The following is a 25,230-nucleotide window of genomic DNA, read 5'->3' as shown; positions in this document are numbered from 1 at the left end:
CTTCTTCGGCGGGGTGGAGGGTGCCTGTATAGGTATATCAGCAGGGTCCTCGTCGTCACTAGAGTCTGATGAAGAATCATCTGATGAAGAATCGGCGGATGATGAGTCATCCGAATCATGTGGTGGTGACGCGGGTGGCTGAACTGGCAGTCCGAAGGCGGCCAACATCTCTCTGTGTCTGAATGGCGGAATCGGCACTAAACGTCCATCTGGAGCGCGTCGGCACGACATGCGCATATGGTTACGGAATGGCCCTTCCCCGAACTCCGCGGAAATCACAACACCACTGATGCGGGGCTGTGACTCCGAGGGTCCGGGAGCAGTCGGAGCTGGAATCTCCGTAGGGTCCACGTGTCCATTAATAGTAGCCACTGGTGCAGGCGGCTGGCTGCTAGTCCCGAAAGATGAAGCGCCGGGGTCACTCGTGCGTAACGAGATTGGTGGATCGACAGCAGCAGCAGGTGGGGTGGCTGACGAGTCTAAACTGCCCAAAACGATAGCAGGTGGTACATCCGACATCTGAACAAGGAAAAATAAATTTTCCATGTCAGTAAGTCATAAAGGAAGCACGTATTAGGCCAACAATTTAAATCATGTATAACAATAAATAGCTTGGCAATAATAACGAATCGTACGGAAGTAGCTTGGAATCGAGAGCAAGTAATATCATACAGTAGTGAAATCATGTAGTAGCATATGGCATATAGCAGTAAAAGTAAGCAGCAGCATGCAGTAAGTCCAGCGGAAACAAGTAAACTAGCAAGTTGTAGATTAGTCCTATTAGTGAATCCTACACGGGTCGGTCTTAGACTCACTAATGCAACCTAATTCCCTACAACCAATGCTCTGATACCAAATGTGATGCCCCGTACAAAACCATCGTGTACGAATCATCAACATCAAGATCATTACAAGGTTAAGTACTATATGCATTTTCAAAAAGGGTTTGCATTCATTAATAAAGTGATGTCTAAACCAACATCGAATGTTTTACAATCCAAAAGCATGCCTCACTAAGTAGAAGCAAATAATAAGTGTATGTGACCACAATGGTCGTTACAAGTCATAGTTCAAAAGTACTAAAGTTTGAATGCAAAATAAAGTAGTTCATGCGATAACAACTCTAAGCAGCAGGTGTCTACAGCACGACTAGTACACAGCGGAAGCTAACCTCAAGCACCTGAGAAAAACATGCTTTAAAACGTCAACACAAAGGTTGGTGAGCTATAGTTTAAGTATAACAGTAAGTAAGGTAGGCCACAAGATTTCAGTGCTACAAAGAGCGTTTCAAAACAGTATGATAAAGTATATGTTAACCGTGGGCACTTGGTAACTAACTTAACGTTTATACCCCCTGAAAGTACACTTGGCAAGTGAGTATGTCTACGAAGTATTAAACACTCGTTAAATGCTAGCGCTACTAGCCCGAGTGGGGATGTCAAACCCTATGGATCCATATCTAAGATTCGCGTTCATGGTTCAAAAACCAATGATTAAACGTTACCGAGCTAAAGGGAATGTTTATGCCGTTGTATAACCCACACATATATAAGTTTAAGTACTCGTTCCTAGTATGTAAAACATAAAATTCGCATGTATTCTCAGTTCCCAAAATAAGTTACAGTAAAAAGGGAGTGCTATAACTCACAATGATAAAGTAGTCGTAAAGTCGAGTCGGGAAAAGTGTGCAAGTAATCGGTCCGAAAGTCCTCAACCTAAGTCAAATAGTACTAAGTCAGTAAATTGTCCGAAAAGGTTTAAAAGTATGTAAATAAGGTCTTAAGGGTCATCATCATTCATCATCAAACATAAGGCGTAAAGTAAGTTTCGTTTATGAAAGTAGTTTAAAACAAAGGCTGATTTCAGTCAGTCACCACGGCCTCTACCCTTACTGAATTAAGGTGAGACTAGTGGCCATGGCTCCGTATATGAGTCCTTTAAGTGTGGTAAAATTTACAGAAGCAAATGCGTCTTCGTTTGACCGTGGCGACGGTCTAAGTGAGAGTAGGTTAGAAATTTCTGCACAACGTTAAAAGGACATAGTGACGATCGGAGGGCCATAAATCCTAAACCATAACTCGGATTAAGATGAGTCCTATATGAAAAGTTATCTACTCGAAATGATCTATTTGAAAATCTAGGTCTCAGTAGCCCAGGTTTACTGGTCTACTACAGAAACAGTAGGACAGAGGGCTGTAAACTGAAAATAGGAAGTTAAAAGTGAGTTCCGGTGGTCTTGGTGCTTGATGTTCATCATGGTTCTCATCCTTGATGCATATAGCTTCAAGTGTACAACTCATTGATGTATTTACATCATCTTTACCAAGTTTTGACCATCATAACCCTAGTGTAATTCTAAGACATGAAGCACAACTCACTTAAGAGTTGTATGAAGTTTGATGAACCAAAGTTACATCAAAGTCTTAGATCTAACACATACATGAACTTTAAAGCTAATAATAAGTTACAAACTTGAAAGTAAACTAACTAATCAAGATCTTAAGATGTAGAACATAGTTCTTAGTTAGATCTTGAAGATCCAAGACTCAAAAGTCTAGATCAAGCATAAGTATACAAAGTTATATTTAAAGAAAACTTATTTGTGTGTTCTTGAACTTTCAAGTTAACTTTTAGTTCAAGATAGTATGGGATCAAGACTAACTTGTAGTACTTGACCATTTAAACTAACTACATGAAATTAAAGTGCATGATGTAAGGAAATAAACTAAGTAAAACCACTAGTTCATGGGTTGTTCATTCTTTAAAGATTCAAACCAAAGTTTGATCTTTAAGAAAGTAAACTTTAAAGTTTACTAACATGAATTACAAGTATGAGTTTTACAACCATGAACTTACAAACTTTTGAAACAATAAATGAAGAACATAAGCTAGAAACTTTATGTTCTTGTATGCCTTGTAAGAACAAGTTAGATGGAGAATCAAACTAATAAGTTTGCTTCTTGAAAGCTAGTAAGTAAGTAACAACAATTAACAAAGACAAGTAGTTAAACAATAATCAAGAACAAGTAACAAACAACAAATGATGATGATGATTAAGGTGTTTTGGTTCGTTTTTGGGACAAAGAAAGAAGAGAGAAAAGCTTTAAGTTACTTACAACTTGAGAGAGAAATGAGAGAAGTTTGAGAGAAAAAAAATGCAAGTAAAGTGTGTGTTTGAAAATGGGAGAATGCAAGTAAGAAGTAACCAAAATTTGAAACCAAACCCTCCCTAATACCCCTTCAAGTTGACGGCCAAAGAGGAAAAGAGGGGAAGGCAAGTGTCTACTAGTCTCATACATGTAAAGCCTTACAAAAGTTGGATATTAGATGTATGTGCATGGGGATTAAGAGTTAACAAGATTCCAAGTATTCTAACTAACTAGTTCGCATTTAATTTGGTACTTACACATGAAAGAGTGGGCTAACTAATTCCATTTAAAAGGTAGGGTGGGCTTGGAAGCCCAATATCATGAGTACATTTACTTTAAACAAGCCCAAGTTCAATAATTCACAAGTTAAACCAATTAAAGCCCAAGTAACTAACTAATCACCATAGTTAATTAAAATGATTAATAAAATTAATCATGAATGTAAATAATATTTGAAAATATTATTCGTGTAAGTTCCGGGTGTCACAAAGACGTTTCGGGCAATTAAAGTCAAGTTCGGGCAATCATGGCAACATGTAAATGTAATAACATACATTCGTTTTATCACACGTATTAATAATAACAATTATTAATAAATAAACGTTCGAAAATCCAGGGTCGTTACGCATACGACCAAGCCCAACACATTTAATTTGACACCTACGACCCGTTACCAAACAAGTGGGTAATTAAGACCCATTTACGCTACAAATCGGGTTAAGACCCAAGAACTCAACCCGATACCAAGAGCATAATCCCGGGGATTTACCAAGTCCCCAAGCCACAACTGAATAGTCCAAAAGCTAATTCTCCAAGCTTAAGCAACTCCTATTAACCCTAGTCTAGCAACTAGGTAACTCCGCATCAACGATACCTATTAAAAGGTAAACAACGAGAGGGGTAAGCATAAGTCTTAGTGAATGCAATAATTATACATACACATATATAATCTACTTACTTCCATACACATACACAAATACCGCATACGAGCTAGCAATTCAACAACCATGCAATCACAATGCAAAAACTAAATATCCAAAAATTCACAATAAACTAGCATCGCCAATAGCATATAGTTCTATAACACCCCGCCAAATTCCATCTGACGGCGTGTTAATCATAGGTCCCACAGTAACAGTTCACGCCCTCTAAATGAGACATTTCAAAAGCATTCGCATTTAATTTTATTAAAAATAGTTGACTTTAAAACCTTAATCAACAACCAAAAGGAAATACTATTATGATCGTCACCATAAGCCAACAATATTTAACAAACATAAAAGTTTAAATGCGAAAGTAATCAATGTCTTTAATAAATCATGCTGACTCTACGGCCAGTTCATACACCAAGCAACAGCGGAAGCTAGTACCTCTATGGACCTGAGAATAAAACACGAAAAAATAGGTCAACAATAATGTTGGTGAATCTACAGGTTTAAGTAATGTATAACATTGTCTGAAAAACAGTATTAAGAAAAATAGTTCATCCACATTTGACCACGAGATGCCAATAAGCACAACCCAAATATTGCAAAATGTACATACATCCATGAGCACTTGAATACTAGCATAAAGACATGCGTATAGTATACACTATACTTATCCTTTACCCCATAAAACGTATACACTTGTTCGAGTGTACATAAATTCAAAGTAAATGCACCACAGTTATAGTAGGGTGAGGTTTGTCTAACCTAACGGATCCGTCCATCAAAATTGTGCTTACCAGAAGTTAATAAAAGTATTCAAGCTAGGGGCTTTATGAACAATAACTCAATATGTATAATAGTACTCGTATCAAACGTAAAAGCATTTGTAAAAATGTAAAAGTAACCAGCATGTATTCTCATCCCATAAAATATATAAAAAGCGGGACTGTAGACTCACCTTTGAAAAGCTCAGTATGAAAAGTAAGCAAAAATAGCTTGTACGGTTTACGGCCGAGTAATTTAACCTAGATATACGTACTTAGGTTTGTAAATTGTTGTATCTTATATAATAGTTATTTCATAGAGTAAGTTATCCTATTGCTCAGACTCAACGCGTTTCAATGTAATAGTCAACACATAGTCAACTAGTTCATGCAAGTCAACAAAAATCAACAAAGGTCAAACAAAAGTCAAACTTGGTCAAAGTGGTCAACCAAAGTCAAAACATCAGTAGGTCCATGTCAATGTTGGTCAAATAGTCAAACTTAATTCATATAACTCATTTTCTATTTAAGTTTCAAGTTTCATCGATTACCGATTTCGTTGTCATGCCGCATGTTAAGTAGTGTGCAACCAAGACACGTATGAACACATGACAATCAAACTTCACTTATGAAATGTTAATGATCAGTATGTAATCTACATTCATTCACAAGTTCAAAGTTATGTGCCGAACATGAAGCACATACTCGCATTCACAATACACATTGCATGGAATCAGTTTAATCTGTGCTTCAGTTTTATATTGGGCATAACTGGATCGAGGAGTATGAAAATCAAGCAAGGTCAGTGGAAACATTTCAAGGACAAGCTAAACTAACACATATCAAAAGATGAGGTGATTTGGTTTAGCCAATTGGTACAGCTTATTCCGACATGTCAAGCATTCCTGAAGATCAAGTCCTAAAACTATCCACAACTCAACTTATAGAGCTAAAGGTGCATACTTAACAGATTCAGACAGAGTTCAGGTTGTCGTTTTCGCACACACATTGAAATGCCCCATTCATATCGATTATAAACGTTCCATAATAATTGGTTTCATTGCGAGGTATTGACCTCTATATGATATATTTTACATGCATTACATTCGTTTTTAAAAAACAAACTTTCATTTACATAGAAAGTTGACAAGCATGCATACCATTTCATAATATATCCAAACTATAAATGACTTAATAATAATCTTGTTTAACTCAACGACTCGAATGCAACGTCTTTTGAAATATGCCATGAATGACTCCAAGTAATATCTTTAAAATGAGCAATTGCACAGCGGAAGATTTATTTAATACCTGAGAATAAACATATTTAAAAGTGTCAACCAAAAAGTTGGTGAGTTCATAAGTTTATCATAAAACCATAAGATTTAGTAATTTTGATAGACCACAAGATTTAAATACAGTACACCTATCTCGTGTATGAAACCATTTTTCATAATGCTTGGCAGAGTAGGTTCGTATTCTTTTATCCCCCGTAGGTTGCCTCACGATTTTTAATAACCGTACGCATATCTCGTGTACAAAATAACATACACATAACATGTGTATAAAATCATTCTCTCTCTATATAACCTTTGTTTGGTAACCGACATTAACAAAATGCATATAGGATATCCTCAAACATACAGGAACACTCATCTGTACAAATAATAATTTAGTCGTAGAATGTTTTTAAGTACTTGTGTCTATTTCGTCAAACATTTATAAAAGCAACGCATGTATTCTCAGCCCAAAAATATATATTGCAAAAGCATTTAAAAAGGGAGCAAATGAAAACTCACAATACTGTATTTTGTAGCAATTATGTAAATGACGGCACTGAACAAGTGCAGGGTTGGCCTCAGATTCACGAACATATATTAGTATATGTTGGTCAAATAAATGTCTAAAAATTTAGGTCAAGTCATAGTGTATCACAATCCTAATGCTCGAGACCGATATGCAAAAGTCAACAAAAGTCAACTTGACCCAAAATGACGTCCAAAATCTATACGTGTTTATTATATAACTTAAATTTAGTCATTTTATATATTTAAATATATTTATCAGATTTTATTAGAATAAATAATACAAGTCATTTATTAATAAATAAAAATTTATATTTAAATTTATATATGATAAAAATATACTTTTATATATCTCAAGTAATAAAATTTATACAGTTCACTTAATATCATAAAAATATAGTGGTATGTATTATTAATGTAATTATATTATGTGTGGTAAAATATCTTTGTATCACCTATTTATTTGATAAAATAATATTGATAATAATAATAATGAGTAAAAGTTGTATTATTTTTTAATAATAATAATAATTATTATTATTCTAATAATAATAATAATAATAATATTTATTTACTAATGATGATATTAATTATAATAAAATGATAATTCTAATCATGATAATTTTAATAATAACGATACTTTTTAATATTAACTGTAATAATAATAATATTTTATATAGAAATAATAATTCTATTCAAAATGATAATTTTTAATAATAATAATACTAAAATGATAATAATGATGATAATTTATAATAACAATGATATTTCTATTAAAAATGATAATTTTAATAAAAATGATAGTTTTAATATTATTGATATTTTTAATAATAATAGTAGTGATAAAAATAATGAAAACGATATTTTTATTTAAATCAATATCTTACAATATTTCAATTTCATCATGATACTTATACTCATTATTTCCTAATCGATTTGTTTAATAGTTTTTAGTCCTCTTTTATATCGCATTCATAATAATGATAATAATAGTAATCATAATAATTAGATGATACTAATATTAGTTTTAATGATAATGATACTAATAATAATAATTATAATAATACTAATGATAATACTAATAATTATTATAATGATAATAATAATAATAATAATAATAATAATAATAATAATAATAATAATAATAATAATAATAACAATAACCTTAGTGATAATAACAATAGTATTAATAATAATAACAATTTTATTGATAATACTTATATTGATAACGATAATGATAATAATAATAATAATAATTAGATAATAATAATAATAATAATGACGATAACAATAACGACGATAGTAATAATAATAATAATATTAGAATTAATGATAATTCAGTTGACCATATCTTTTAATCCGTTCATCGAAACCACACGATTTTTAAATGAAAAGTTATTAATTTTTCGTCAGCTTTCGAACGACACGCATATCATATACCTTATCTCAGTAGCTTATGTTTCAAATTCATGATTTATCATAAACTATTTAACGACAAAATTAACCATACAAGCATGCATAATCATATATACTCGAGCACTAGTCAGGAATACCCTATTAATATATAAAAGATAAGATATAAATGCTCACGTATCAATATTGTGATTCAATATTGCAGGAAAAGTACGCGGACGCAACGGATATGATAAACACTAGATTGACCTCACGAAAAATATCCCTAAATAATACCCATAACCTCCATAGCTATAACCCATAATTTCCTTACATTTATCTCGTATGAAAACTTATTTTGAAATCGCCTGAACGTAACTCCGTCGTAGTATTTTATGTATACTAATAATATCTTGAAATAATGTGGAGTAAATATATATATGTAAATCGATTGAGAGAGTTTAGAGAAATATATTTTCAAGTTTCTATGAAATAATGAAATCTATTGAATTCTATTTATAATAGATTTTTGAATTATTAAAGTGAATTAATAAAGTATGAATTATTAAAGTGAATTATTAAAGTATGAATTATTAAAGTAAATTATTAAAGTATGAATTATTAAAGTGAATTATTAAAGTTAAAGTAAAGTAAAAGTAAAGTAAAAGTAAAGTTAAAGTATAGTAAAAGTATAAAACTATGTACGTATAATACACGTATAAATATATATAATATTAATTTAAATTGTTATATATATTTAATAAAAATAAAATATAAATATCGTTATCTTTATCATACTTGTTAAGTAATGAGTTTTCAAAAGCAGGTCTAGATATTTATAAAAGTTATATACGTTTTAAAGAAGACGTGATACTCCAAACGTTATATATAAATATTTTCTAACCATATATTTTGAAACGTTGTAAAATATATTATTGTTTTGTAATGTAAGTTTGTACGTTTTGTATTTGAAATCTATTTGCAAACTTATCATTTATATTAATAGTTTTTAATTTGTTTATCTAACTTTATATATTCAAATTACATTATATAATAACAACGTTTTAATAACAAAGTTCTTTTAGATTGAAAAACGTTTTCGTACCTTTGACACTAAATCAAATAAATATTATAAAGTTTAGTTTTCTAAAACTAATTATATTCAAATCACATAATCTATTACTATAACTTATGTTTATTTTAAATCCTCATAAGTTTGTATTAAAATTACTTGGTAATAATCAAATGTTACTCTATTTTACTAATTGTATTCGAAACCACTTATATAAATATTCAATATACTTTGTCTATTAATATATACACGTTTAAACTAACACGTTTTATTACAAAGATATTATCTAAAACAAGTAAGTATAACGCTATACGTTTAATACTTCGTTAAGGTTTCCAAGTCATATTCTTAATAATAGATTTCATTACTTAATAACTTATTTTCATATCAACCAAATTGTTTAATATTTTATTAATATTTTTTAATTTATAATTCACACATATATATACATATATACATATCTATTTACAAATAATGTTCGTGAATCGTCTGGAATAGTCAAAGCTTAATTGAATGTACGACAACAGTTCAAAATTTTTAAGACTCAAGATTATAGACTTTGCTTATCGCGTCATGTCTGACAATAAGTATGTTTTCATGGCGAATACGAATTGGAAATTAGAGTTTTATCATTATTGAGTAATATAGATAAAACAATTTGATTTTGTGAAGAGTACGAGTGAAGCTATCACAGAAAAGTGAAATGAGAAAAGTAAAGTTTCGTCATATCTTTTGACATAGATAGGGTTGATTTTCGGAGTTCAAGGGATTTAGAGAAAATCTTCGTAATAAGATTTAGTTCTTCGGTAATTAAGGAAATTAGAATCCTCTTTGATTAAATGCGATGATCTGTCTTGATTGCTCTGTATGATATTTCACTATAAATCCACCCTCTTCATTTCCTTATTTCCACAGCTCATACCTTCTATTCTTTCCCCCCTCAATTTATATTTTAAAGCATTCGTCAATATGCTCCATCCAGTTCTGATTCTTGATATACTCCTAACTTTCATGTCTGTCATTCTTCTTTTCCATCTGCCGCCGGAAGAATCTATTTACTTCTACTATACTCTTGGTTTTATAGTGTTTTTAGTTCTCTCGTGTCTTTATATTGCTATATGCATCGATATACACGGTTTGTAATTTCTAGATTGTTGTTGAGTTTTATATCTTCCCTTATATTTCGGAGTCCTTGTTTCTATCTTTCTATAATCATTGACATTCACAGTTAATGCTCTCTCCCATTTGCTACGATTTATACTCCTATTTCTATTTCGAAGCTTCATGCTTTTGTTTTCTCTTCTTGCCATTAAGTACAGCAAGTAATGGTCCAAAATTCGTAGGTATGGAGTTTCGAATGAACATGACTAATGTTCTAAGAGAGAAATTGTAATAGCACAATATTGATTGGTTAAATTACCAGGATTTAAGAGAAAAGATAGAATATCAGGAAGATATGTTCTTGATATGTTTGGAGATTAGGTAGAATGTAAGAATCGTGTAACATGGCACATGATGACGTTATGGTCTGTGAATCATCACGTCCAATTAGAAACTCAGCATGACTTACTATAATATAATCACGTTGATCAAGTGTCATTATATTATACTAACTCATGCTTCAATTCCCAATACTACTTCAAAAACATTCATATTTTAAATTCGAATTTTTCAGAATTTAGGAACCAAAACAGTTTCCTTTATGATGTAATACAGGTAGCACGAGGAGATAAGTAATTTCAGACAAGAATAATTATGAAGGTATCTTCAGAAATATCGAGGATATTTATAATGAAAGATACGATGGTATCTTAGAATTTCTAATATCGAAGGATGATGAAGAAGATTTATCCGTAAAGGTTTAGAGTTAGGAGCAAGGTATTCGCTAATGACTTCAGTAGACACTGAATCATTTGGATTCTGTAAGACCCAAATATCTATTGTACATAGAGTAGAAATGATGTACTTAAGGTGTGTGAAGCGTGGTGCAAGTTTAAAAGTTGACAGACTGTTCAGAGCATCGTGCACACCGCGCACAATTAGGGGCGCACCGCGCACACTACCTGGCGGCAGATTCCTGCTTTTTCTGATTTAAGTTAAATGATGGGCTTTTTGGTCATTTCACTTGAGGATGGATCTGAGGCCATATCAGCTAGTTTGGATCCAATTTTGGATCACTTTCACATCCATTCAACACTCTCATCCATTCTTAGAGAGAGAGAGAGAGAGAGAGAGAGAGAGAGATTTGGGGTTTTGGAGAAGAAGAATCTTGAATCGATCAAAATCTTGAGTGTCAACATTGTTCACCTCGTTCCTAGATACATTTTGGTGGTATTGGTAAGTCTCAACTCCGAATTTCATCTTTAGGATTTGATATTCATGTTAGGGTTTTGAGCTAGTTATTGGTGAAACCCATTTAGATGATGAAGTAGGTTTATGGTGATTAGTTATTGTTGATGCTTTGCGGGTTTTGGGATGGTTAATGACTTAGCCATGATTAGGGCTTTAATTTGGGTGTAATCACTATGATTAGTGATTTTGTTGTTGAAAGAACCCATATGGGTGTTATTGGAAGCTTGATTTTGAATTGGGTCAAAATTAGGGTTTAGATGTCATCTTGGGCAAGATAGGTGTTTAACACTTATGATTGGGTTCGATTGGCATTTTAGAACCATTATCACTCTAGTTAGTGATTATTGGTGAGTTTGGACTTTGGCTGGGCTTGGAAGTATAATTGGGTCAAGATTTGCACTAGGTGCTAATATGGGTTGGTTTGTAATCCACCCTAATTGTGATGTTTGTTATTATGATAATGGAATAGGTACGTTTCATTGGCAGAGCAACGGATTTGTCTTGCTTTCATCGAGATTTCAAGGTGAGTGGAATAATTATACATGTATGTATATAATTTATGTGCTTGTGCGCGATGTGCACGATAGCCGGGTTTTGGTGCACATCGATGTGATGATAGCCGTTTGGATACTTTTGGGAATAGTGTCACAATAGCTGGATTTTGTGCACTAACATGCGACTTAAGGTTTGTGGATCCGATATTTATTATTATTATTATATTACTATTATTTGACAATGTGTCACATAGCCATTTTTGTGACCATTGATGTGTTGCATAGCTGTTTTTGCACACATTAAAAAATTGTGTACATAGCCGTGTTTGTGCACATGGTTGTGAGTAATAGCCGTGTTTTACTCACACGTTGATCAAGTGATGCCATAGCCGTGTTTGGAACACTTGGGGGTGATGCCATAGCCATTTTTGGAACACCTCAGGGGTTAGCATACCATAGCCATTTTTGGGAGCTAACGGTTGTTATGAACGCCGATGACTTATTCGCGAGGTCATTCCCTTGCGATATTGGTTAACCATGGTTTATACTCGTTGTTGTTTAGCATTTCATTATTATTATGATTATTATGCTAACGAGGTTGCTTGTTGTACGATTTGACGATACTAGCTTTTGTTACGAGATGATATGTGAAAATATGCTAAGGTTTATGCTAGTTGTACGATTGATGTTACTAGTTTGATGCGATTGATGTTACTAGCTTTTACGCTTGATATACGAGATTATTGTGGTAAGATTGATGATGCTAGTTACTTAGACATTGACATGTGAGATTATCTCGTGCTTTGGGTAAGGGGGTGCAAGTAGGTAAATTATATATGTATGTGTGTAACTGTTGCACTCACTAAGCATTAGCTTACCCTCTCGTTGTTTATACTTTTATAGATTCGCACGGAGGTGGTGGCTCGGGTAAGCATGGGAACTAGTGTACTCGCGTGGTTTGCTTAGAAGACGTGCTTTTAGATTGATTAGGATTGGGTAGCGTATCCCCAATCGCCATGCTCGGTCTTTATTTTGTGTTAAAATCATGTGGTCAAAAACTTGTATTTTGTACTTAAAGGGTAATTTGGGCATATGTGGGCCCGGTGTCGTAAAACTTGTTTTATTATTGGAACATTTTAGTTTTACCTAATATAATATGTTGTGAAAAGCGTTTCATCTAAAAGTGTCTGGAAGTGGGAGATCTTTAAACGAAAATTGGAAAATCCGGATAGCGGGCTGTCAGGCCTTGTGCGCGCCACGCACACAAGGGCTGCGCGCCGCGCACCCCTCTGTTGTATATATATAAAAAAAATTATTCTGCGTATTCGGTTGGTTAATGGGTTGGGTCGTTACAAGTGGTATCAGAGCATGGTCTAAAGGATTTAGGTGACTTGAGATAGGTGCCTAGAATTAGACTTTTGTGTGTGCTAAATTGTTGCGGGACTTGTAAGATTACGGGTCGGAATGGGGATTTAGTTAGTGCCTCATTGTAGGTGGACTAACGTTTATATTAATATGCGGATGTTATTAATATACTAATGCGTTGTCTTGTGTTGTGTTTACAATCATCAAGTGAGATAGGCGTTGTACTAGCGAGTTAATGCGACGTGCTCGCGTAACAATGACTAGCTACCATTGTTTCGGGTTCAAATCGTGTCAAACAAGTGATGTACGATGAATGTCAAGAAAGATGGGGCGGTGTGGTACATATATATCATTCATTTATGTTTCGTTACTTAATCGTTTTGCATTCCATAGAATGAAGACGGAAGAGGGATATGGAATGGACGGGCCTATTCATGAGGGGAAGGATGTGTTAATGTTAAGGATTGAGGCGGAGTTCGAACGCTATATCTCGATTTTTGCCGACAAGGTTAAACAAGTTCTCCAGGAGTCGTTCGAGGGAATAGTAACTGAGATGGTCTGAGACCAAGTGCCTAAGGTCGTGAAGGAAGAGTTCGAAAAGGGGTTTCCTAAACCTCAAGGTAACGGTGACGAAGGAGCAACTATGGGTATTGAATCTCATGCTCCAAAATCTGATGATCTCCCTTTGGGTAAGAGAAAGTTCGAATCAGGAGGTGTTCCTAGTAAAAGGGCGAGAAGTACGCCCGAAGGTGTTGAAAACGTGAAGAAGAGGAGCAAGGGAGGTTATGAGCCTACATGCTTTAGGTGTGGAGGACGAGGTCATCTGGCACGGGATTGTACGAGTGTACCTTTAAGCACGATCAAGTGCTTTATTTGCCAGAAGGAGGGACACCGAAAGTCAGAGTGTTCCGAATCATTTATCGATTGGGTTAGGAGGTTAGAGCGTGACTATCTGATGATCAGTGAAGCGCAAGGGTCCAACGATGCTGTTTCAGGTACTTTCACCTTGGGTGCATATATGCCTTATTATTGTTTGTTGTGTGCCGATGGATTCATGTATGTCTTAGAGACTTAAACTTTGTTTTCGAGATCTGATTAGTCTCAAGTGAACTTGTTTTTCAAAGGTACCCATAAGGGTGCATCGTTAGTAAACTCGGTGAAGATTCGATTTGTTGGTAGTTTTGATGATAGTGCACCGGGGTAGCGTAGTATTGATATGGGTGACATTCCTAACGAAAACACCCTATGATGACGTTTGTATTGACTGACGAGGGCGTAAGACTTGGTATAACCAAGCATTTCTTAGTGATGGAACAAATGATTCTACCAAGCCATGAGAACGGGCTCTGGTGTTAGGTTGTGAGCGCGTGTTCGCTTTTGTAGTGAAGCTGATGAGCCATGAGGTTCGTCGGGTGGGTGAAACCCTTGAGAGCTAGTGTTTGATCTTGATGAATATTGGTAATGGAGTCTACGGGACACAACGTTAGGTGCCTCTTTCATACCTACTAGCGTGGTATTCGACTCCGATAGTGTTACAGTTATATTGTACTCAAGGTACCTTGCCGAAACCTTGATGTACATGAGTGACTAAGTGGAAATTTTATAAGCTATAATAATCAGACGACTGTAAGAGGGATGCTTGTGTTCGTGTTAATAAATGATTAGTACGAAGTGTTGAAGGACGATCCAGAATTCTTTTATATGCTAAGTGTTTAAGCAAGGGTTGATGACGTACGTGCCATGGGATGCAAGGCGGTAGGCATTCATTGATGGAGCAATAGTCACTCTTTCCAAGAGGGTGAGCATGTGTGTATCGTCAGCCGGATGATTTTGTAGTGGTGACAGGTAGAAAGAATTTGATAGGTGGAAAAGTCTACCTTGCGGGTAGCGAAAATTTCGTTCTAGAACGATAAGTGTTATGTCGATATTGTGTCATCGCTTAAGTGGCACAAACAGGTAATGGTAGACGTTAGTTTTTATTATTATTGAATTGATTTCTTGAGAATTTGGGTAGAGGGACCGGCGCCAAGTATGGACGTATACGTCAGTAAATGGTGAAATCGCTTGACCTTGTAATCATGGCTATTTGATTAAGGAATGAAGTTATAAGTGAGGGTGTTTGTACTATCACACGAGGAAGTTGGTAATGTTATATCAAGAAAATTGTGTCGACTTCATTATGGGAATGTATTCCTACGAGGTAGCATAATGGGACTTTGAGAAAGGGTACGATGCCTCATTGTCGTAGATTTTGGGTAGTTTTTACACAATAGCTATTTTGTGTATTACGAGGTAATTACGAGTATGTGATTATTTAATTACGAGTATGTGATTATTTGGGTTTATCTCTCAGTTGACCACGTTTGACTTGTGTAGGTGAAGAGTGATATCCGGAAGGATTAGCTCTTCGTTAGCCACCTTTGGTTGTGATTGATGGTAGGCAGTTTCTGGAAAGAACCGTTACTTATATGTATATGATTTTAATTGCCAGTATGAATTGTGCACATAGCCGTTTTGTGCACATGGTTGTGAGTAATAGCCGATTTTTACTCACACGTTGGTAATAGTGATGCGATAGCCGTGTTTCGCTCACATATTGTTGGTAGTGTTGCAATAGCCCTTTTTACACACTACAGACATATCACGATAGCCGTTTTTTGTGTACTTTAGGTTGTGACAATAGCCTTTTTATACCCCATGAGTTTTGTGTGAAATAACCTTCATGTTGTTAGTATTGTGAACTATTGGTTGTTTTATACACCAATGGTGGGGTCGTGAGGACCATGTTGTGTGATTAGTGACGCGATAGCCGTGTTTCGCTCACATGTTGTTACAGGTGTGACAATAGTCATTTTGGGCACTATCGATTTTAGCCGTAATCTCACGTGTTTGCGGTAGTTGCGTTTTAGCCGTGTTTGCGCACTCCAAGGGATGTTAAGTGATAAGTGTTATCCGTAAGGACTCACTTTTGTCGGTCCTCATCGGTTGGTTTGTTGACTTCATGTTGGGGGCGTGGTTACTATAGCATTATGCTTGTTAAGGGTATACGATAGAGATGATGTCTTGGAAAAACGATAGAGTTGCCTAGAGGAGTTGGAAAAACGCGTGATGATTCCATGTATGCTAAACTATTGTAGTGGATTTCGGATATTGTGTGCATTGCATGTTCTAGAATGCGTGCAAGTGTGTAATGGTTAAATGGAATAATCTTTGAGTTAATGTTAAATGTGGTAGAAGTCGTTTGGAACGTGTGGTTGAGGACCATAGAGTGTGGGTTCGGTTAGTTAAGTGACGAGGATCACGGGGACGTGATCGATTCTAAGTGGGGGAGAGTTGTAAGACCCGAATATTTATTGTACATAGAGTAGAAATGATGTACTTAAGGTGTGTGAAGCGTGGTGCAGGTTTAAAAGCTGACAGACTGTTCAGAACATCGTGCGCGCCGCGCACAATTAGGGGCCCGCGCACACTACCTGGTGACAGATTCCTGCTTTTTCTGATTTAAGTTAAATGAGGGGCTTTTTGGTCATTTCACTTGAGGACGGATCTGAGGCCATATCAGCTGGTTTGAATCTAATTTTAGATCACTTTCACATCCATTCAACACTCTCATCCATTCTTAGAGAGAGAGATTTCTAGAGAGAGATTTCTAGAAAGAGATTTGGGGTTTTGGAGAAGAAGAAGAAGCTTGAATCGATCAAAAGATCGAGTGTCGAAGTTGTTCACCTCGTTCCTAGCTACGTTTTGGTGGTATTGGTAAGTCTCAACTCCGAATTTCATATTTAGGATTTGGTATTCATGTTAGGTTTTTGAGCTAGTTAATGGTGAAACCCATTTAGATGATGAAGTGGGTTTATGGTGATTAGTTATTGTTGATGCTTGGCGGGTTTTGGGTTGGTTAATGACTTAGCCATGATTAGGGCTTTAATTTGGGTGTAATCACTATGATTAGTGATTTTGTTGTTGAAAGAACCCAAATGGGTGTTATTGGAAGCTTGATTTTAAATTGGGTCAAAATTAGGGTTTAGATGTCATCTTGGGCAAGATAGGTGTTTAACACTTATGATTGGGTTCGATTGGCGTTTTAGAACCATTATCACTCTAGTTAGTGATTATTGGTGAGTTTGGACTTTGGATGGGCTTGGAAGTACAATTGGGTCAAGATTTGCACTAGGTGTCAATATGGGTTGGTTTGTAATCCACCCTAATTGTGATGTTTGTTATTATGATAATGGAATAACTACGTTTCATTGGCGAAACAACGAATTTGGATTGCTTTCATCGAGATTTCAACGAGAGTGGAATAATTATACATGTATGTATATAATTTATTTGCTTGTGCGCGATGTGCACGATAGCCGAGTTTTGGTGCACATCGATGTGACGATAGCCGTTTGGATACCTTTGGGAATAGAGTCACAATAGTCGGATTTTGTGCACTAACATGCGACTTAATGTTTGTGGATCCGATATTTATTATTATTATTATTATTATATTGCTATTATTTGACAATAAGTCACATAGCCGTTTTTGTGACCATTGATGTGTTGCATAGCCGTTTTTGCACACATTTAATAATTGTACACATAGCCGTGTTTGTGCACATGGTTGTGAGTAATAGCCGTGTTTTACTCACACGTTGATCAAGTGATGCCATAGCCGTTTTTGGAAAACTTGGGGGTGATGCCATAGCCATTTTTGGAACACCTCAGGGGTTAGCATACCATAGCCGTTTTTGGGAGCTAACGGTTGTTATGAACGCCGATGACTTGTTCGCGAGGTCATTCCCTTGCAATATTGGTTAACCATGATTTATACTCGTTGTTGTTTAGCATTTCATTATTATTATGATTATTATGCTAACGAGGTTGCTAGTTGTACGATTTGACGATGCTAGCTTTTGTTACGAGATGATATGCGGAAATATGCCAAGGTTTATGCTAGTTGTATGATTGATGTTACTAGCTTGTGCAAATTGATACATGAGGTAATTATGATGCGATTGATGTTACTAGCTTTTACGGTTGATATACGAGATTATTGTGGGAAGATTGATGATGCTAGTTACTTAGACATTGACATGTGGGATTATCTCATGGTTTGGGTAAGGGGGTGCAAGTAGGTAAATTATATATGTATGTGTGTAACTATTGCACTCACTAAGCATTAGCTTACACTCTCGTTGTTTATACTTTTATAGATTCGCACGGAGGCGGTGGCTCGGGTAAGCATGGCAACTAGTGTACTCGCGTGGTTTGCTTAGAAGACGTGCTTTTGGATTGATTAGGATTGGGTAGCGTATCCCCAATCTCCATGCTCAGTCTTTATTTTTTATTAAAATCATGTGGTCAAAAACTTGTATTTTGTACTTAAAGGGTAATTTGGGCATATGTGGGCCTGGTGTCATAAAACTCGTTTTATTATTGGAATGTGTTAGTTTTACCTAATATAATATGTTCTAAAAATCTTTTCGTCTAAAAGTGTCTGGAAGTGGGAGATCTTTAAACAAAAATTGGAAAATCCGGATAGCGGGCTGTCAGGCCTTGTGCGCGCCGCACACACAAGGGGCTGCGCGCCGCGCACCCCTTTGTTGTATATATATAAAAAAAAATTCGGCGTATTCGGTTGGTTAATGGGTTGGGTCGTTACAGATTCTTTGAAGACAGGTTTAGTCTTTGTGATTTGTCCACAGCCGCCTTCATGGTTTGCTCAATCCGTTTTCCAGTTCCAACTTTTCTGAGTTTTGCCAACACGCTATTCTTTATCATCATACCTTCGACTGTTAAGGTCGTTTACAGTTTTTGCTGCTTTATTCAACTTTTTTAGAATTCAGAGTATTGATTCGTAGACTTGGTGCTTTTCAGAATTTCAGAATGGAAGATCGTAAATATAATAGTTAAATGTTATATGTATACATATAACTGTCGATGTAGAAATGATGCGAGATTCAAAATACTGATTGCTAATTCTCGGTACTTGGTATGGCAATTATTGTTACAAGATGTAGATGAGTACATGATAGGGTTTCAATGAATATAATGATTTTTCGGAAAGTCAAAGATCAATGAAGTTGTTGGTAAGTTTACTGCTAATGTGGTGGAATATAAACGGTTCCCCGGTAACGATGACGAAAAGGGAAACGTATATATCAAGGTTACAATAAGGTTAATCCGAATACAAAGTCAAAGTTGATTTGTTGGAGGTGTGACAAAATTGGCTATTTTGGGAAGGGATTGCAAAAATTATTTTCAGTAATAACAATGCTAAAGGATCTGACATAGATATGTGTTAAACTTTTACTTAGGTTCCGGGAGTTTTCCAGGTGTATGACTATATGCATAAGTCCTTCTTTTTCGTAGATAACGTGTGGTTGGATCATTTTTCTCGATTGTTTCTTAATTGAGGGGTTTTCAAGAATCATGAAGGATTTGAATGCAGATTGTAATCGTCTTATACATATGATGTTCTAGAGTTTTGAACGACATGAATATTTTTCTGGGTTTTATGAATAGAAGTGATGTTCTAGCACAGTTTTGAAGTCAAAGTATAGCTTTGAAAGCTGTAGAGATCTAAGAGTGATGATATCGGTTATATCTCAAATTGAAGTCTGATATGTTAAAATCAGAATATGTAATTGGATTTGAATGAGTATGGTTGTTTTGATTTCTATGAAAGAATGTATCTCGTTGTGAAAGTAGTGAGTATAGTTGATGATTTGTTGAATCATAATCGAAGAATGTAACATATTAATTGTGAATTTATATATCTCTCGGGTATTACCTACCCGTTAAAAGTTTCACAAGTAATATTTTGTACCAGAGAATTTTATTACCGTCTTTATGAAAATATATGTATATTTTCTTCAGATGTAATACAGATTTAATGAGTTAATATTAAATTAAACTCATTTGATTTTCGGCTGGAACTAGAAATGAGTAATCTCTAAAACTTTAGAAATTTCGTAATCTTCGTGGATTATTTCTTCAACGTAAATGAAATTATGAATCAATACTTTATTATTCATTTTTATTGATATTTCCTCGGTGAATGATGTTGGTGCTCGTGGAATTCTTATGATGTTTTCTAGAAATTTTCGAGTACATCTGTAACGACCCTGGATTTTCCAACTTATTATTAATATTTATTATTAATGCTTGCGCTTTAATAAATGTATTTTTATACATTTACTTGTTATCGTAATTGACTTTAAATGTCCTGACTTGTCTTTGTGACACACGTACTTTACACGAATAATATTTCAAATATTATTTACGTTCATGATTAATTATTTTTAATCATTTTTAATTAACGAATGTTACTAGTTAATTACTTGGGCTTTATTTATTTAATTGTTGCATACATACTTGGACTTGGGCTTTTATTAATGGACATGGACTTGGAAGCCCACCCTACCTTCTTAATGGACTAGTAAGCCCACTTTTATGCTAGTGTTACATTAAGGTTAAACATGGATTAATTAACTTAAGTTGGAGACAAAATACTACAAGCATGCTAGAACTCTTTCCCATACATCTAACTTTAATCCATTTTGAGCTTTCACCTTCTCCCCATGCATGAAAGAAGCAAGTTGACCTTTCCCCTTTTGCCTTAAAAACTGTCGGCCAACACTAGGGAAGGAGGGAGTTCAAAACTTTATTTGTGTTACTTATTCACTTGTATTCTTTCATTCCACACACACTCTATTTTACACTTCTCTTTCTCTCATCTTTTTCTCTAGAACTTTTAAGTAATATGTCTTGTTTTTCTTCTTCTTTTTCCCTTTGAAAACTGACTCCATCATCATCATTTTAATTACTTGCTTTGTTACTTGTTGTTTGTTGTTGTTAAAGATCAAGTTATCTAGCTTAAATCTTCATGTAATCTTGTTACTTTCATCTTTGTTTGATGAAGAACCAAGAACAAGGATCTAAGTTCTATAACTTATGGTTCTACACTTAAAATGTTATAAGATTTAAAGTTCATAAGCTTTATAATCATACTTGTGTTCATGTTTTGTAGACTTGAAGTTTATTTGCTTAAGATTCAAACTTCGATTTGAATCTTCTCAAGTATGAAACAAACATGAACATAATACTTGTAACTTTAGTTTATTTCTTTCTTTTGTAAGTACTTTAAAGTTGTAATATTGTTAATTTGGTCAAGTATTACTAGTTAAACTTGATCTCATATTTCTTGAAACTAAAGTTAACTTTATAAGTTCAAGAACATGGAAGTATAACTTTCTAGTTATAACTTCACACACTTATGTTGGATCTAAGTTTGTATAGCTTATGGTCTTCTAATTTTGTTGTAAATAAGAGCTTATAAGCTTACATACATTTTACAAGATGAAAATCTAAGTTTCATAACTTATGGTTTCATTAAAGTGAAGATCCAAGTTCTATAACTTAGGATCTAACTTAAGAACACTAGATCTAGACTTTATAGTCTAGGATCTTTAAGATCTAGCTAAGATCTAAGTTCTACAACTTAAAATCTTGTTTATTTAGTTTACTTTCAAGTTTATAGCTTAATAATATTATTAGAACTCATGTATGTGTCAGATCTAAGATCTTGATGTAACTTTTGTTCATCAAACTACTTACAACCCCTAATTGAGTTTTGCTACATATCTTAGACTTACACTAGTGTTATGATGGTCAAAACTTGGTTAAGATGATGCAAACACATCAACGAGTTGTACACTTGAAGCTATACGCATCAAGGATGAGAACCGTGATGAGCATCAAGCACCAAGAACCCACCGGAGCACCTTTAATCTGGGCTACTGGAAAAGTTTATTCCAAGCTATTTCAGTTCGAGTAGATGATTTTCCATTTATACCTCGTCTTAATCCGAGTTACGGTTTAGGATTTATGGCCATCCGAAAGTCACTACACCCTTTTAATGTTGTGCTGAAATTTCTGACCTACTCGCACTTAAACCGTCGCCATGGTCAAAAGAAGACGAGTTTGGTTCTGGAAATTGGTCAGCCTCTAGGGGACTCATATACGGAGCCATGGCCACTGGTCTTACCTCATTTCAGTTTGTATAGAGGTCGTGGAAACTGAACGAAATCAGCCTTTATTTCAAAGTCTATTCTTGATTGAAACTTACTTTACACTTTTTGATTAATGATGAATGATGATGATACTTAAGACTTAATTTACATACTTTTAAAACTTTGGGAACGATTTACTGACTTAGTAACTTTTGACTTAGTTTGAGGACCTTTCGGACCAACTACTTGCTTACTTTCCCGAATCAACTTTACTACTTTTCACTTTGAGTTATAGCATCCCTTTTTTACTTTAACTATTTTGGGAACTGAGAATACATGCTCATTTTACATTTTATATACTAGGCACGAGTACTTAAACTTTATATATGTGTGGGTTATACAACGGCCTAAACTTTCCCCTTAGCTCGGTAACGTTTAGTCATTGGTCTTTGAACCGGTGAACGCGAATCTTAGATATGGATCCATATGGTTTGACATCCCTACTCGGGCTAGTAGCGCTAGCATTTAACGGGTGTTTAATACTTCGTAAACTTACGCACTCGCAAGTGTACTTTTAGGGGGTGTTATTTACGTTAAGTTAGTTAACAAGTGCCCACGGTTATACATACACTTTTCATACTATTTTGAAACACTGAAATCTCGTGGCCTACCTTACATTACTGTTATACTTAAACTATAGCTCACCAACATTCGTGTTGACGTTTTTAAGCATCTTTTCTCAGGTGCTTAGAGTTTGGTTGCTTCCGTTGTACTAGTCTTGCGGTAGACTCCCGCTGCTTTTAGAGATGTCTCCGCATGAAACAGTTATTTTGCATTCAAACTATGTTACTTTTGAAACGATGAATTTGTAACGACCTTTGGGTCACGTACTATTATTATTGCCTTCTATTCGTAGAAGCACACTATCGGTTGTAAAACTTTTAGTGTTGGTTAAGACGTCACTCCGTTTTAAGAATGTAAACTTATTTTAAAACAGCATATAGTGTTTGACCTTGTAATGATCCTGTTGTTGATGATCCGTACAAATTAATTTTGTACGGGGTGTCACATTTGGTATCAGAGCATTGGTTGTAGGGAATTAGGTTGCATTAGTGAGTCTAGATCGGACCGAGTAGGATTCACTAATAGGGCTAATCTACAACTTGCTAGTTTACTTGTTTCTGCGGAACTTGCTACATGCTGCTGCTTACTTTTACTGCTATATGCCGTATGCTACTACATGATTTCACTACTGCATGCTACCATATGCTTTTGATTACGTGATACTTCCGTAGGATTCGCTATTATTGCCATGATATTTACTGTTATAGATTATCTAGATTGTCATTGTTACTTTGCCTAATACGTGCTTGCTTTATGACTTACTAACATGGAAAAAGTTATTTTTCCTTGTTCAGATGTCGAATGTCCCGCCTGTTATCATTTTGGAGAGTGACTCAGACTCATCCGCCACCTCGCCTGCTACTGCTGCCGACACACAGATCCCATCATCGACACCCTCCAGCGACTCTGGCGCTTCATCCTCTGGAGCCAGTAGCCATGTGCCCGACCCAATGATCATTTCAGACGGACACGAGGATCCACTGGAGATTCCAGTTCCACTTATACCAGGGCCTTCGGAGCCACATCACCATCCCGGTGGTGCTGTGATTCCTGGAGATCATGGGGAGGGTCCATTCTGTAATGAGCGTAACCATTGGGTCAGACGCCTTCCTGATGGACGTGTCGTGCTGATCCCGCCTTGCACACACCAACTGATGACCATCGGTCGAGCAGAGCCACCCTCAGATAGTTCAGACGACTCATCATCTGATGACTTCAGCGAGGATGATTTCGACGAGGATTCCGACGAGGATTCCGACGAGGACCCTGAGGAGACGCCCGTGCAGCCACCCTCTACCCCGCCGAAGAAGCGGTATCATTTCGATGGTACTGTTACTCCAGGGGTTAACGGAGGATGGTCGTTCGTTAACGCACATGGACTGAAGGTTAGAGTTACCGCCCGTAAGTGACTTATGCCGTATCCTGCTGATCCATTCATACGTAAGGCTCCCCGTTACACAGCATGTACTTCTGGTGCTGGACTGTCTGCACCACCAGCTCCACCAGCATCGTCTGCACCACCAGCTCCACCTGTACCATCTACACCACCAGCCCCACCAGCATCCCCCGTCGTCGAGGAACTGACGAGGGAACTGTATATCCTTCATGCTCGGGTAATTGAGCTCGAGGACCAGATGTCCCACATAATGGACATCCTTTACCCACCGTCACCATAGGGGTTTTGTATTAGATTTCATTATGTAATACCGTTTGTAATTTCATGTTTCACTCATGTATTATACGAATCTTATGCGAATGTATGCAACTTTTATTAATGAATGGAACTTAGTGTTGTTTAATCTTTGTACGGTGTTCTATTTACGTTACTGTATGATGATTTTGTGATATCTGTATCTAGTTGCATTACTTAATTAACATGTGTTGTGTTGATTCCATGTTGGTTACCATATACTGTATTATTATTATTTGAATGCTGGATTTTCACTTGAGTCAAAATTTTTGTTTAAAAGATCAATGGCCAACGGAAGATCAACGCCCACAACAGCACAGATTGAAGAAATTATAGGCGAAAGGGTAGCCGCAGCTATAGCGGAAATGAACCCCCAAGCTCCACTGGCTATCCAACACAATCATAACGGGTACACATACAAGGAATTCCAAAGCTGCAAGCCCCACAATTTTAGTGGTACTGAGGGGCCAGTTGGACTGACTAGGTGGTTTGAGAAATTAGAAGTCGTGTTCCGTGTAAGAAACTATTCAGAAATGAACAAAACTAAGTATGCCTCCTGTACACTGTCGGACGGTGCCCTAACCTGGTGGAA

This window comes from Rutidosis leptorrhynchoides, chromosome 1, assembly GCF_046630445.1.
Source record: "Rutidosis leptorrhynchoides isolate AG116_Rl617_1_P2 chromosome 1, CSIRO_AGI_Rlap_v1, whole genome shotgun sequence".
Taxonomy (NCBI): domain Eukaryota; kingdom Viridiplantae; phylum Streptophyta; class Magnoliopsida; order Asterales; family Asteraceae; genus Rutidosis; species Rutidosis leptorrhynchoides.
Note: the sequence above shows the minus strand (reverse complement) of the source record.